The 15744-nt window shown below is 41.6% G+C and overlaps 1 protein-coding gene across 1 annotated transcript in view; it reads right to left on the bottom strand.

Annotated features, from left to right (window-relative positions):
* KIAA1958 (KIAA1958 ortholog) overlaps positions 1 to 9183 on the bottom strand; it is a 134772-nt gene extending 125589 nt beyond the window's left edge. The window contains exon 1 of the mRNA XM_061609656.1: positions 8772 to 9183. The gene's annotated coding sequence lies outside the window, so the exon portion shown is untranslated. The remainder of the gene's footprint in view (positions 1 to 8771) is intronic.
* Between the last annotated feature and the right edge of the window lie 6561 nt (positions 9184 to 15744).

The following is a 15744-nucleotide window of genomic DNA, read 5'->3' as shown; positions in this document are numbered from 1 at the left end:
AAATAGGGCGCGTCAGATTACCATTTGGTCCATGGCGGACTCGGATTGATGTTGATTGATATAGTCTACTGATTAGGAATAGGAGGCGTTTGTCCATCAAGGTCTTACTTAATTTGGTCCATAGTAGATCTCTTGGGACTAAATCAAATGCCAACTTAAGATCCATGAAGGCTGCAAATAATCCCCTATTTTTACCACTCATATATTTTTCTGCCAAATATCTTAGTATTAGGCAGTGATCTATGGTGGATCTGTTTTTACAGAAACCAGCCTGCTCTTTACCCGAAATGTTTTCTTCTTCTAGCCAGGATTGTAGTTTGGAATTTAGGAAGCTTGCATAGGTCTTACCCACAACTGAAAGAAGGCTGATAGGCCTGTAATTTGCCGGATCCCCCCTATCACCCTTTTTGTAAAGAGGAATGACCACCGCCTCTAACCAAGAAACAGGGATTTTTCCTGATAGATATATAAGAATATAGAGAGATGCTAACAGCGGTGCCCACCAGTCCTTATTTACTTTTAACATTTCTGATAATATCAAATCAATCCCTGGGGCCTTTCCATTTTTAAGAGTATTTATTAGAGCAATCACCTCTGTATGTGTTACTGGAGGCCATTTTGGTAGAAAATTTGGATCAAGTGAAAGAGAAGGCCAGCCAGGATTTTCACTGTTTTTTGCAAACTGTCGTGAAAAATAACTTTCCCAGATATCAGGAGAAATGGTACATTGCACAGGCACAGATGAGCCAAGGGCGTTTGTGACTAACGCCCAAAAAAGTTTGGAGTCATTGTTTAAAGAGGCGTTTGTTAATAACAGCCAGTCATTCCGTAAGGCCTGTTTCTTTTTATAAGTAAGTAATTTTTATAGCTTTTTTTAGCTAAATGATATTCAGGTGGAATAACTTTTTCTTCAGATTTCTGATAAGTTAGATAAATGTTTTTTAAATGATGTTTGGACTTCCTACATTCCTTGTCGAACCAAGTTGGGCACATGTTGGTTTTTTGGTGGGGGCGAATTGGTGTTTTTAAGATCTCAGCTAGTGCAAAGGATAATGAGGAATATTCAAGTAAAACTTCCGATAGTTAAGACTTTGCTTTCTTGACAAGGCTGAGGGGAAAGGAGGGGAGAGAGAGTGGGCAGAACAGGAGCAGGAGGGGAATAATCATTGGCCTTACACGGTGAAAGAGAAAGGCAAGTTCTGGCTCCACATGAAGTGACTGTCCCAAGATAATTAGAAAATAATCTTGTGCACTGTGTGAGCGATGTGACAGAAGGTGCACACACACACACACACGCACATCCACTAAAAATTGCATTTCATACGAACTTAATAAAAAGGGGGGTTTGCTATAAATATGTCAGGAGGAAATGAAACTGACAGAAAAAAGTTTTTTGTCAATTGCAACTCCCCCCCACTCTCTCTGGGCTTGGGCATGTAATTGACAAGAGACAATGAAACAAAAAACCCTCCCCATCTCCATTAGCAATACTCTGGAAAGAGTAAACATGTAAATTTGGGGCAAGGCCACAAGGAAACAGCAATACTAAACCTTTCCATATGTGAATGGAAAACAGTGAATTGGAAGGTAGTGGAAAACAGCGGATTGGAAGGTAGTGTGAACCTTGCAAATCTACCACAATGGGAAAAGCTGCGTCTTTAATCCGAAGTTTACTTTCCGTGTGAATCAGCCCTGACTGTGGGTTCTATACAAGACAACAAAAATGTTAGTGCCAAAAGCAACTTTACGCATTATGTTTTCACTGTATGAATAAAAATTCAAAGTGTGAATTACAAATGTATGATTGCAAACACATGTATTATGTAGGTATATTTGTCAGAGAGCGAGCCAGGATTGCCTAGAGCTTCCTGTTTGGGATACATTTGTATGCTTTTGTCTGATGTAGAAAACAACTCTCAAAGATTAGATCATGTCTTGGACTCATGATGACTACTACATAGGGTTTTAAAAAAGATATATCGAGGGTAAGGGGGAGATATAGTAAGGCATCACATTACCATAACTTGTCAGCTTTTCAACTCAGAATTTGTTACATTATTCCTTTGAAGAATCAAATTAAAATAAAATCAAGAGGAATTTTAAAGCAAACCTTAACAAAGTATATTTGATCACAACCACATTTGATCATAACCACATATGAAATGGTAACAAAGTCAAGTGATTCTTCCAATCAAATCTGATATTGCATTTAAAGCCAATGCCATATATATCATGTTGGAAAAGTAACACAAATAATTTTTGCTAGCAAAGATGCACATTTGGCAAATGACTAGACAATTATTTGTATGTGTGTAAGTTTGAAAGAGCAGCCATTCATATTGCACTGTTGTACTTTCCATTAACTTTATATTTTGTAATCTGAGAACTCATAAAAGCTGCCCATCACTAGCCAAAAAGTAATCTAATTTCAGCCATGGTTAATTTTAGTTTTCAAAAATAGAGGTTAAAAAATGGATATATAAAGAATAAGCCAATCTTTTATGCTCTTAACACCCTTTTTGCCAGATGAAGAATTCAGTGAAACTCAAAATCTGTATATCTTTGGACTAGTTCGTTAGTCTAATTAAAGATAGCATCTCACATATTCTACAACTGTCTGTCCTTGCAAATAGGGTGGTTGTTGTTTTTGTAGTTTAAACACATTGTAAAATCTAGATGTAGTTACAAGAGTTTCAAATCAGCAATCTTGGAGGTAGACTAGAAAAACTGCTCAAAGTTTCTCTGGTCTAATATAAAGAAGTCAGATCAAAGAAACACTAAGTAGGTGATGCCAAATTAACAAAGCACGCAAGAGGAAATATTTATCTGAGAAGAATCTATTCAATGCATTTGTTATATTCTCCTACCCTTCCTCCAAGGAAGGTGTCTCCTTATTTTATACTTACAACAACCCTATAAAGTATATTAAAATGAGATTTAAGCCCTGTTCAGGCATTATGTTTCTTCATTCAGTTAACATATGGGGGTGGGTGGGAATGAGTGCGCTAGCCGCATACTAATTGTCAGTAGTGTAGTGGCAAATTCAGAAGTGCAGGTCCCTTCATGATAGTCACAGCCACAACCCCTCCTGTCTTTTTTTTTTTTCTTACTGCTGGGTTGAGAATAAGGTTCTTGTTAATTCCTTCTCCCACAACAACAGATGTCCCTAGGAGCCAATAAGCATGAAATGGGAATGTGTTTGCTATTGATGAGAGTCTTCTCAGTGGCTGACTCATCTCCTTTCACTCTGGTTGCTTCCAATCAGCAGGAAAGGACAAGGAAGCATGTTAGGAAACTCTTCTCAGTGGCCAACACACTCCCCTTTCATGCAGATTGGCTTGTAGTATGCTGGAGACATAGGGACCCTGCTGAGACTCTGCTCCTAAAAAAATAAGGGGTCTAAGACCCCCTGAGACCCCAGATGACTACACACCTGCTAATTGCCCTACACAGGTTGGAGGGCAAAGATCTGAAGTAACAGCCTCTGTGAATACAGACCTTCACCAACGGGGACAGTGATGGGGGACAGATCAAGAACACTCATCCCCACCTCATTTGTTAACTTAACATGGAAACAAAACACCTGAAGAGGGCAATAGTGACTGCCCCAAGATCATGCAGTGAGCCTGATGGAGATTTGAGTATAGGTCTCTCTGGTCCAACATTCTAGCTACTATACCATGTAAGTTCTATCAACAGCTTTATAAGAGTGTTATCCATTTCTCAGTATAGTTTTTCATCATACATTTCAGGTAATGTGCCTTGAACAAAAACCTCTGCTGCTCTTTTTGGAGATGACTGGATTCCATAAAGTGTCACAAAAAATAAATATACTGCAGGTATGATATTCAACAGCAACCAAAACAATGTTTTGCATACTCTTTCTATTACTCATATTGTATATCTAGTTTTCTAAGTCTTGACTCTGTTGCAAGTAGAAAGTATGATTTAACAATCAGTTCAGGAAGTTATTTTTCTTTTATATTACACTTCAGAGAGCCTATAGGTTTAAAACAATACTGTGAAATACAGTATGCTTAAACCTAATAAACAAACACATCAAAAAGGATCTTGGATTTTAAGCCAGGAGGATCAACAGAACCAGTGCCAAAATATAAATAAGCCTCAATTAATTTTCTTAAAAAGAAAACACATATAAAAATGTTTGTAGCCATGTAGAGCCTACATAATGAGAGCCGTGAAGTAGATGAAAATATGCTATATTTCATCTTCTCTCTTTTTCTTTTCTTGTCTTACTAAAGCAACTATAATGTTACGGCAAAATCAAGAGCTTATACATTACAGTTTTAAGACAGATTTATTGCAGCATACATTTTGTGGACTCGAGCCCACCTCATCAAAAGCTCTAGCCCAGGGACGGGCAGACTTAAGGCTTGTGGGAACTACTTTATTTTTTACTGGAACCCTGAAGTCCACCAATTAGAGCCAGCTGAATAGTAGCGGCTCAGCAAGACATTAAGAATTAAGGAATAAAATCCCTCTGAGAACAGCCTCTTCCCAGGAATTTGTGATCAGCACCAGAACCAAACTTGAATCCTTTCATACAGAAATCCACTCCTGGTTTCTCCGTGAGAATTCTTTTTCAGCAACCCAATTTAGGGAGGGGGGAAGAGAGAGTGAGTTTGTTAGTTGTTGCTATTTTTAAATAATTGGAAGTAAGAAACCATCACTGATCTAGAGCAAATCACCCAAAGATCTACCAGTTGATCCTGATCTACCTTCTCTTTTTGTTTTTCTGTCACAGGCTAACACAGCTACTTTCTGGAAAGTAGCTTGGTAAAAATAAACTCTTCTCCCCTTAGCTCACTTAAGGAAACTTTTGAATAATTACTGAACAGCTAAATGGCATACAATTATTATTCAGCGGATTTTCCCCCCTCTAAGGGCACTTCTACACTGTCACTATTTTTTGGCGGAGCTCAATAACATACTGGTAAATTCAGGTTCTGCAGTTAAAGTTGATTTGGAGGTCTTGTGCAACAGACCAGCTTCCCCAAAAGGTATGATTTATTGCGATAAGAACAGTGATGAGAAAATGCATTGGAAAGTGTGGGATAACACTTGCCAAATGCAACATTGTCCAAACGTCCTGCAAACAAATCAGGATGAATGCTCAGTCAGAGAGCTCAAGCCCTGGGACTTTTGTGCTACCTCAATTATTCTGTTCCTTCCCCCACCTTTTAACTTTTTTTTTAAAAAAACTTTGCTTACAGAGCTGCTGGGCATGCTTCAAAATGCCATGCTGGTGAGACCAAAGTCACACACTGTCTTGATTTTTGCTGCTGGCTGAAGACTTACTGTAGGTTGTAATCCAACTTGCATTTATGCCAGACTGAGGGGAGTTGAATGTGCTGGACCCCCGGCTGAGCGGTTCCACTGGGCTCTGCCAGCAGAAGTCCCTCACCCTCGCTGACCATAGGGAAGCCCAGCCCAGTGGAAGGGGTGCTGGCAGAAGCTGGTAGCAGCCAGCAGAAAGCCCAAAAAAGGGTGTTCTACAGAGGAGGGGCAACTTATGCAAGATCTAACTCTCATGCAGAGCACTTCTGCAGGTCCTGATCCAGGCCAAAGATACATCAAGAAAAAGGTTGGTCAAAGAAAATAATTATAATGGAAGTCAATGGGGAGTGCTTATTTGCTGGCTTTTTCTTTTCCATTCATGCACACAGCTCCTGGCTGAGCTGATGTTCCACTGGCCTGGCAGGTCCCAAACAGCAAATAGATGCCATGGAGCTTCCCGTTGGCTCCTCCTCCACCGGCATCCCTTCCACCGGCTTCCCCTGAGTTGGATTGCTCTGCCCCTTATTTACCCAGGGTATGAGTGCTAGGCCCTGATTATGTATTATCATTTTGAGGATTTATTATCTCCTCTTGCTTTTTGTCTTGTGGAATGCTGATTTTTATATTGTTTTACTGTACCCATCCTATGATCATTCATCAATTAAGAACAGGCTAAATACATTTTAAATAAAATTAACAAAACAATTTATTCAGAGATCAAAATGTGCATTTATGCATATAAAGTAACAAATTTACATTTTATACAAATTTGTGTCATGGGTTTGTGCCCTGAGTTTTTTTAATTATCTAGTGATACCTCTGCTGGATACCACAGAATTAAACATTATATATATATATATATATATATTATTGTTATTATTACCACTATAGAAGTCTAATTTAAACAACAAATAATAATATTAGTGCCCCCAAATTCACCCTACCCTACAGCATCCATTGAGAAGCAAATCCTGGGTCTGGGTTGTTCACCTAGTTGCTTATCAATGACTACTAAAGAACTCCCCCCCATTGTTTCATAGGATGCAAGTGGATGCTGAAGACAATACATTCAAAAGACAGAGGACCTCAAAGTTAGTGAAAATAACTAGAATATGTGGATCCTGAAGAAAGATGAAGTTCTGCTGATGGGCTCTCACAGAAAGATTTGAAAGCTGACTGTTCTATACACCATGTACACCTAACAATCATCTTTCAGACTGAGGGCACTTCCAGACTGTCACTATTTTCAAGTAGGATTCAATCACATATTTGCAAATTCAGATTTTGCAGATACAGGTGACTGGGGGTTCTTGCACAACACATCTGCTTCCCCAAAAGTTTGGACTTTTTGCAATAAGGGAAATTAACTGGAAAGTGTGGTATAACACTTGCTTGACACAACACTGTCTGACCTTCCTGCAAACAAATAAGAATGAATGCTCAATAAATAGCCACCATTATCTAATCTCACTAACAAATCAAGATGAATGCTCAGTGAATACTCTGGAAGTAACCTATGATGTTCTGCAAGTCTTGGTAACAGTGGTGTATAAGGAGAGTGAGAAAATAAAGAAGGCATTCAGCAACAGGGCCCCTGTTACTGAGGTTTCAATATGTTTATGGTCACTTGAATCTCACCTTAATTCAGGTTGAAAAACTAACTGGAACTTAATATTACTGGGGGTGGGATACAAATCCACTCTTCCCTTCTATTGCAGGGAAAGCAATAGTGGAGCTTTAACTTCAGAAGGAAATCCCTTTCTCCCTTCAGCTTCTTGTTGGGTCTCCAATCAGCCTTTAGCTCTTCTAGCAGTCTCTGGCTTTGACTTCTGCCAGGGTTAACGATGCAATTGTATACGTGTCTACTCAGAAGTAAGCCCCATCGAGTTCAATGTGTACATAGGATTGTGCTTTGGAGGACAGCAATGGATGCATTTGCTAGTCTCCCCGTGTGCGCAGGAACAACGAGAGATCCCTCTTGTCATTTTCTTTCTACTCGGTTAGAATTAGCAATCAGTAAGCAAACGTGTAACATTACACTACACGGGTAGGAGGAAGGAGTGTGCATGTGAGAGAAAACTCCACGCCAGCTAGACTCTAGTTACTAGAGGAATATTGTCACCTCCTCCGCCCCCGCGGCAAGCTCTACACTTGACTTAACAAAGCAGCAAGTTTTCCCTCGAAACTCTTCTTCCATCTGCCCCCTCCCGCCTTTTCCGTCTCTCCTCATTTTCGTCTTTTTAGGTCAAAATAGAGAGACTGATTTTTGCCAGACGAAATTCCAAGAACAAGACACTCGTGTGTCCGTACGAATTCATATTAATAAGAAAGGAAGGAAGGAGCGCTTTCGCAGTGCCCCTCCACACTGTCCCGTCATAAGAGCACACCTTTTTACCTCATAATACAATGCTTCTCCATACTACCATCGCCGTCCCGACTCGAGCCAAGCAAGCGCAGGTGCAGGCTGTAGTCCTATACCGACTTACCTGCTGGGAGTAAGCCCCACTGAACTCAGAAGGTCTTACTTTTCTGAGTAGACCTGTACAGGAGCGCGCTGTTCGCCTCAAAAAGAGTCACGTCATAGCTCTCCTACCTACGCCGTCACGTACAATCACACATGTACCCCTTTCTTACTGTGTAAGGGGTCTGCTCCCCGGAGATACGCACACATACCTCCTTACAGGCACACCTGCCCCTACACATCGCCACGTATAGAAATGCTTGCTCTACAAATGCGTGCAGTCATCTCCATGATTCAACCCTGTCGCCATAATTACCCCGAAGACGTACTTTCTTCACGACCCCGCACACACCTGCCAAGTCTTCCTTCCCCGCTCCCTGCACAGTTCTAAATTCAGCCATCTCTCTCCTTCACATAGCTATCGACTCACATCTTTAAGCCACAACAACAAAGATACCTCTTCTCCTTTAACCCCGCCAAAGGAGGAAGAAAAAAGCCACACTTCATTACTTTCATGCTCTAATAAACTTACACACAGACCCACAAACAAACATTGATCAATGCAAGCACTGATGACCCTCTCCCCCTTAAGTGCGGGGTTGAGGTCTAACGCTTTTCGCGCTGGTCATCTCCATTCAAATATGCCATCCCGGAGAGACAGGTTTAAAAACACGCTTCTCGCCTATCTCGTCTCCTCCCACCATTCAATAACTGTCCTATCTCCCTTACACCTTTAAATGATAAGGACAAGTAAGTATGTGCGTTATCCCCTTTCTAGCAGACCTGCTCTCCCGCCCTAGGGGCACCAAAAAGAAAAAAGAAAAAAAGAGGAAGACTTTTCATATTATAACCAGTTAGTTGTTAAAAGTACTTATAAGCTGCCATCCCTTTCACAATATGCACACGGAATAATAGAGCATATGCACCCCTCACACAGGCTCACATCCACGCCATTTCGCTTCTGCTCCCCTCCCCACCTCCCCACCTCCCCAGAGCTCTGATATCTACCTACCTGCACGTGCCCGTCCATAGGAATGTGGAGTGTGTTCGTGTGTGGGGGGAGAGACTGTGGTCTATTCGTGATATTGGATGGTGTGAGGTTATTAATCGGATGTTGTTTAGGCTTGGAGGGGAGAGTGTTGTGTCTGAGATGGGAAGGTGTCTTTCATCCCCGTTCACTGGCAGCTCCCTCTGTCTTCCTGCACCTCCTCCTCACCCCACTGGTGGGTATGTGTGTTTGCAGGAAAGCTACCCTCCTCCTCTCCTCGGTGATATTATTAAATGCTCTCTGAGAAAGAGGGAGAGAGAGCTCGTATCAGCTACCGGAAATCGAAGCCCTGGTCATAAATATACCACAGGAAGTCTCGGAGCACACATACACACATCCATCCCTCCTGTTACGCGCTTAGCCAACCCCTGCCGCCGCCTCCCACTGCCCCAACAAGCAGACACAAACAGGCACCTCCGTGCTATATCTGCCTCAGCCCATAACTACAAAGAGAAAGACTAATATACGAGGGGAAGAGACAATAACATCGCCACTATACTGTAGACAGTTTGTCCGCCAAACCCCTACTACGGTTTTATTATATAGCCATCTAAGAGTACAGACTGAGCATAAATATACTTGGCATATCAACACAGCATAAGTACATATAAGTACAGTGTGATACAACATCTGTGATACTAACACATAGACTTATAGCATGTAATATATATATATATATATAAAGAGGGAAACATAGACGAGCCAAGAAAGTAGGTATTTCCAAACCCTTTTAAAGTGTGTGTGTATGTGTGTAAGTAGCTCATCCATGCCCCCCACCTCCACCTCACATAACACTTCTGTCACATCCTGCTTGAAGGGCTTAGAGAAAAGACATTTCAAAGAATATTGTTGCCATAACTCTAAATATCCCTAGTCTCAACCAATTTTCACACCCCATTTAAAAATGCAGAAATCCTATAAAGACTTTTAAAGCCCTTAATTTGGCAGAGATGCATAACTAATTAAGGACAGACGAAACGTGTCGCGTAAAATCCCAAAATATTAGTATAAAATGTGAGCATTCCATAATATACGCGTCACCGAGGTGCCCCCCCGTTTCATACACATATATGGCATTGATGTGCGAAAGATAGTGATCAAATAGAGCGTGTACGTGTGTGCGCTCCAAATCGAGCGAGCTTCTCATCTTTTCCTCGTCTCCTTCATTTTGGTCTATCCGATATTTGTTTTATGTGATATCCTGGTAAATGATTCCTCACTCGCCTTACGTAAGTCATAAGAAAACAAAACAAACATCGCCATAATAAGACTTCACATATTCCATGGACCAAATGTTGCAGCTGTTAAACCAAAAATTTGTAATATAGCATAACACACTCGTCTCATCGCTTTGCGGAGAGCAGCCTCTCCCGCCTTTTTTCCTCCCCTGAAAGGAACGCTGTGGTGGTGAATATTTCAGCGAAGCGGGAGTAAGAAAGATGGAGGAGCGGGAGGGAGGGAGTGTGTTATTCAATGGCGAGGCAATAAGCAGCCCATTAAATACAATGTCAAGCAAATGTCCGCCTTCGGAAAAGCAGCTGGGAAGCATCTCCCAGTCCTCTGGGTCCCCCTGTGTGCAGAATATGCACAGAAAGCAGTAGCGAGGGGATATTTTTGTCATTAAATTAAAAGGTCTCTCGTTGTGTAGTTTATGAGGTTTTTATTATTGTTGTTTGGGAACTAGGAAAAGTGGGGCGGTGGAGGGAGGGAGAGATCTGAATTGACGTGCTGAACTAGTTTCTCTCCCTCTCCCCACCCTCGTTTGTTTGGAGATCAGGGGACAGGATATTCTGAGGCAGTGCTGCAGCTTGCTGGAGCCCGTGGAAATTGCAGAAGAAGCCTCAATTCAAAGCCACACCATATTTTATTTCAATACCTGCTTTCCAAGGTTGGCTTTTCACCATAGTAAACATGTGAAGGGTGGATGACAAATGTGTGCATTTACGGAGGGGCAAACTACATGTGCCATTTGATGCATCTAACCTGCTGTTTTAAAAAATGTAAATTAAATTTTGGGAGATTTTTTAAAATTAAATTTATATCTTGCCCTTCCTCCCGAAAGCAGCCCAGGGCAGCAAAACAAAAACATTAAAAGCATTCTAAAACATATTAAAAACAAAAGACTTTAAAACATATTAACACAAAATGTCTTTAAAAACATTACAACAAAACATCTTAAAAAACATATTAACACAAAACATCTTTAAAAACATCTTTTTAAAAAAAGCTTTAAAAAATCTAAAAAAGTAATTCCAACACAGATGCAGACTGGGATAAGGTCTCTACTTAAAAGGCTTGTTGAAAGAGTAAGGTTTTCAGTAGGCCCCAAAAAGGTGACAGAGATAGTGCCTGTCTAATATTTAAGGAGAGGGAAATCCAAGGTGTAGGTGCCACAACATTAAAGTTCCACTTCCTAGGTTGTGCAGAGCGGACCTCCTGATAACATGCTATCTGCAGGAGGCCTTCACCTGCAGAGTGCAGTGATCGATTGGGTATATAAGGAGTAAGACAATCTTTCAGGTATCCTGGTTCCAAGCTGCATTGTGCTTTGTACACCAAAACCAAAACCTTGAACTTGGCCCAGTAGGTAATGGGCAGCCAGTGCAATTCTTTTAGCAGTAGGTTAACATGTTGGTGATATCCTGCCCCAGTGAGCAGTTGTGCCACTGCATTTTGCACCAGCTGCAGCTTCCAGACCAACCTCAAGGGCAGCCCCACATAGAGTGCATTATAGTAATCCAGCCTGGAGGTTGTCCAGTGCATGGACGTGGTCAGCCTATTCTGGTCCAGAAACAGCCACAGCTGACTTACCAGCTGAAGCTGGTAAAAAGCACTCCTAGCCACTGAGGTCACCTGAGCCTCTAGCGACAAAGATGGATCCAGGAGCACCCCCAGACTATGAACCTGCTCTTTCAGAGGGAGTACAACCCCATCCAAAGTAGGCAATTGGCCAATTATCTGAACTTCGGAACCACCAACCCACAGCACTTCCGTCTTACTAGAATTCTGACTCAGTTTATTGGCCCTCAGGAGAGCCAGTGTGGTGTAGTGGTTAGAGTGTTGGACTATGACCTGGGAAACCAGGGTTCGAATCCCTACATAGCCATGAAGCTCATTGGGTGACCTTGGTCCAGTCACTGCCTTTCAGCCTCAGGGGAAGGCAATTCACCTCTGAATACCTCTTACCATGAAAACCCTATTCATAGGGTCGTCATAAGTTGGGATCAACTTGAAGGCAGTTCATTATTGGCCCTCATCCAGCCCACCACTGAGTCCAGGCACCAGTCCGAGGCTTACATGCCCTCTCCTGATTCAGATGTTACAGAGAAATAGAGCTGGGTATCATCAGCGTACTGCTGACACCCCACCCCAAAGTTCAAGTGTGTTGCTTGCTGTGAGTTGTTATTGACTGCTTACAACATGTGCCTGGGGGGGAGACAAATAGTGCCAGATATGGAGTTATCATCCAGCTCAGTGACTGAGAGCAGAAGTAGGCGTGGCTGGGGTGGGGAGGGCAGAGACGGGACAATAGATGCTTGCATCTTGTGCCTATATTTGCCTCCCCACAGCCCCATGGTACTGTTGAGTGCTCTTCCACTGTGTCCAATAGCTTGGTGGTATGTACTATGATCATGCTCATTTATGATCTAATCAATGAGAGTGCTGCTGACCTGGTGTGCGTTACTCAGACATGGGTGGACCAGACCTTACACAGCTCTGCCCCACTGTGTACTTGGTGCAGCACCAGCCCAGACTAGAAGACCAGGCAGATGGGGTTGCCATGGTTCACCAGATTTCATTCTCCCTCACTGGGAAACCTCTCTGCCTTGGAGAGGGAACTAGAGGGTCTGCATCTGATGTGGGTCTAAAAGACAGATTAAAGATGCTGTTGGTGTACCGCCCCACCCAGCTGCCCAACAGCCTCCCTGATCGAGATAGTCTTTTTTTTATCATTAATTTTTATTCAAATTTTCAAAAACAAAACAAAACAAACAAAACAAATTAATAACTATTACAATAAAACTATTGACTTCCGATTTGTCGTAGATTAGCTATAAGTCTATAATATATAACAAACCTGTCTCTTAATAAAATTATACAATCACCTTCCTCCAGTGGTTATCTTAATTGGTATCAAATCTCATTAACATCATTTTATTCTTTCCACAAAAAGTCAAAGAGAAGTTTCTAATCCTTGAGATATATATCCATCAATTTTTCTCCAAATAGACATGTCAATTAATCCATCTCTTCAGGTCTACTAAGTCCAGTAATTTCAATAGCTCTTCTCCCATTCTCCCATTATCAGTATTGATTCCATCTTCCATCTTCCATCTTTGCACACCCAATAATCTTGGTCTTGCTGCCATAGTCATATAATAAGAGTCTGATAGGGATTTCTTTCATCACAGATATTTTCTTGCCATCAATTCTGAATGTATTACTGAAATGTTGTTGTAAAGTTGTATCTCTGTTCCTCTTTTTTACAGAATGCACTAACACATCTCTTGAGAGTTTTTCCATTGTCACATATCTGGAATTTATTCTATAAACTTTCTCTATTTCAAGTTCCATCAAATCCTTCCAATCCAGGAATTTTTTCGAGTCGTTGATATCTTTATCTCTAATCTCTTCACCAATTCCTTCAGGGACAGCGTTGAATTCCAAACAGTAATATTTGTCTTTAGGATCCATCACAACCATAAAATCCAAATCTTTTTCCAGGTCCATATTTGATAAATCTATTCCAATCTCCAGGGCTTGAACCTTCCCTTTGATCTTTCTTTCATCTTCTTTTTCTTGTCCAGTTATAGAATCCTTAATTTCTTTCAGCTCCTGTCTCATTTTGCCAAATCCAATTTTTGTCTCTTGTCTGTTCTGTCCCAGCTCTTGTTTTGTTAGCTTAATCTCATTCATTATTTTCTGAAACATATTTAGAGAGAGAACCCCTTCCTGAACATCCAGGGTCTCAGCCACCTCCTTGATTGTCATTCTTAAAACCAAAAGAACAAAACCCCTTCAATTCCAATATAGTCACTATTCTCAAGCAAAGAACAGTTTATTTCTTTTTCCAGTCACAAATGAGTTAATCTTCCAAGCCAGATGACATCACCCTCTAGACAGCACGAACTGCCTTATCTCTTATATGTCCAAAACAAATTTAGTTCACAGTGTCCAAATGATTAGTGGCATAAGGAATAAGCAGATTCGCCAAAAAAAAAAGTAGACCAGAAAAAATAGTCCCAGACATATAATACTCAAATATCAAATAAATCAAATCTTCTCTTCAAATTAGATACCTCTCATCCGTTCATATCTTTAAAATGCTCAATTCCATGCCAGCTTTTTGCAATAAAAAACAAAGATAAGCTATTTCGATTTTCTTCCTCCTTAGTTCCGTATGTAAAAGAGAAAGTTATAACTCACCCAGGGCTTCTTTGTTGCTGACTCTTTGACAAATCTCTTTTGCAGTAACGATAACAAAATAATGATAATAGACAGGAGGATGCTTGCCTGTTAATTTCCGTTTTTCTTTGAAGAAAAAAAAAGTCTCGCTTAATCAGTTAGAGCCTGTTTGTAATCCCTGGCTCCGTCTGACGCTGCTGGCTACCTTCCTTCATGGACAATTCCAATGAATTCCAGTCCAACAAACAAAATGAAGCTTTCTGTGGATAATCTCTTCGTTTCTCCCTTGCCTGGGAGAAAATCTTTTCCAGTCAAAAAGTCTTCTGACTGGTTTTATAACTGAAAAAGCTTCCTCTGAGATGGGAGCTCGTCTCAAAGGCTGCACAGGCGGAGCGATTCCTCCTGGGAAGTCCCCTGATCGAGATAGTCTTAAGCGTGGTGTTGGAGACTGTCTCAGGTTGTCATCGGCCTGACACACATACCCTTGATTTGGTCTTTGCTTCAACTGGGAAGAGGGATGGCCTGGTAATGGTCAAACCACTTCCTGTTGATGTTTGGACTCATGGCAGCTATCCCATTCTGCAAGTGTGGAGGGCAGATTAACATGGATCACCCCTAGAGACTTCTGAATCCTAATGGAATCCTGAAGCTTTGGGGAACTTTCCAGTGGAGAGAACAGGTGGTCCTGTTGACGCTGTCATCTCACTGTGGAATGTGAGATGTGGAGGGCTATTGACACAATTGCTCCTGAGCAACCTCTCTGGTGCAGTAGAGGCCATAATATCCCCTCATATTCTCAGGAGCAGCGTGCAATCAAACAAGCTGGATGCTGACTAGAGCACTGATGGTGTAGATCCTGCTCCAAAGCCGACTGAGCACTGGTTAGAGCACATAACTGTACTTATCATGTTGCAATAAGGGCAGCAAGGAAGTCTTACTTCATGGTCTTTATTGCATTCTCAAATAATCACCCAGCAGAGCTTTTCCAGGTTGTCCAGAATCTGATCTCACCTGCTGGTGGGCCCATTTTGGTTTGGCCCCTCATTACAACTCCACAGCAATTTAGATGCCATCATTATGGTTCCAGCTCCAGTGGAGATGTCCAATGCTACATTGTTTCCAACTCTGAGAAGTTTATAAATCTGAATGATGCTTTCGAAGATCCATTTGACTACATGCCCTCTCAATCCCTGCCCATCACGGCGGGCAAAATCGAGCTGGGGAGGGTGTTGATCAGGTCCAGGGAGGAGTAAATGATTCCTGATGAGAGGGAATGTTGCCTGCCACTTTAAAGGAGTCAGTAGCATTGCCACTACTGAAAAGGCCAGTCCTGTACCCAATAGATTGTAACAACTATCACTCGGTCAGAAATATTTCCTTTCTGGGGAAGGCGATTGAGAGGGGTCATGGCAGAACAACTGCGCACTTTCTTGGATGAGCCTGATTATCTGAATCCTTGTCAGTCTGGGTTCAGGCCTGGGTTTGGGACCAAATCAGTCCTTGGTCAACCTTTATAGAGAGGAGGATAGCA

This window comes from Rhineura floridana, chromosome 1, assembly GCF_030035675.1.
Source record: "Rhineura floridana isolate rRhiFlo1 chromosome 1, rRhiFlo1.hap2, whole genome shotgun sequence".
In the NCBI taxonomy this organism is placed as follows: domain Eukaryota; kingdom Metazoa; phylum Chordata; class Lepidosauria; order Squamata; family Rhineuridae; genus Rhineura; species Rhineura floridana.
This window is presented reverse-complemented; position numbering and strand designations above follow the sequence as displayed.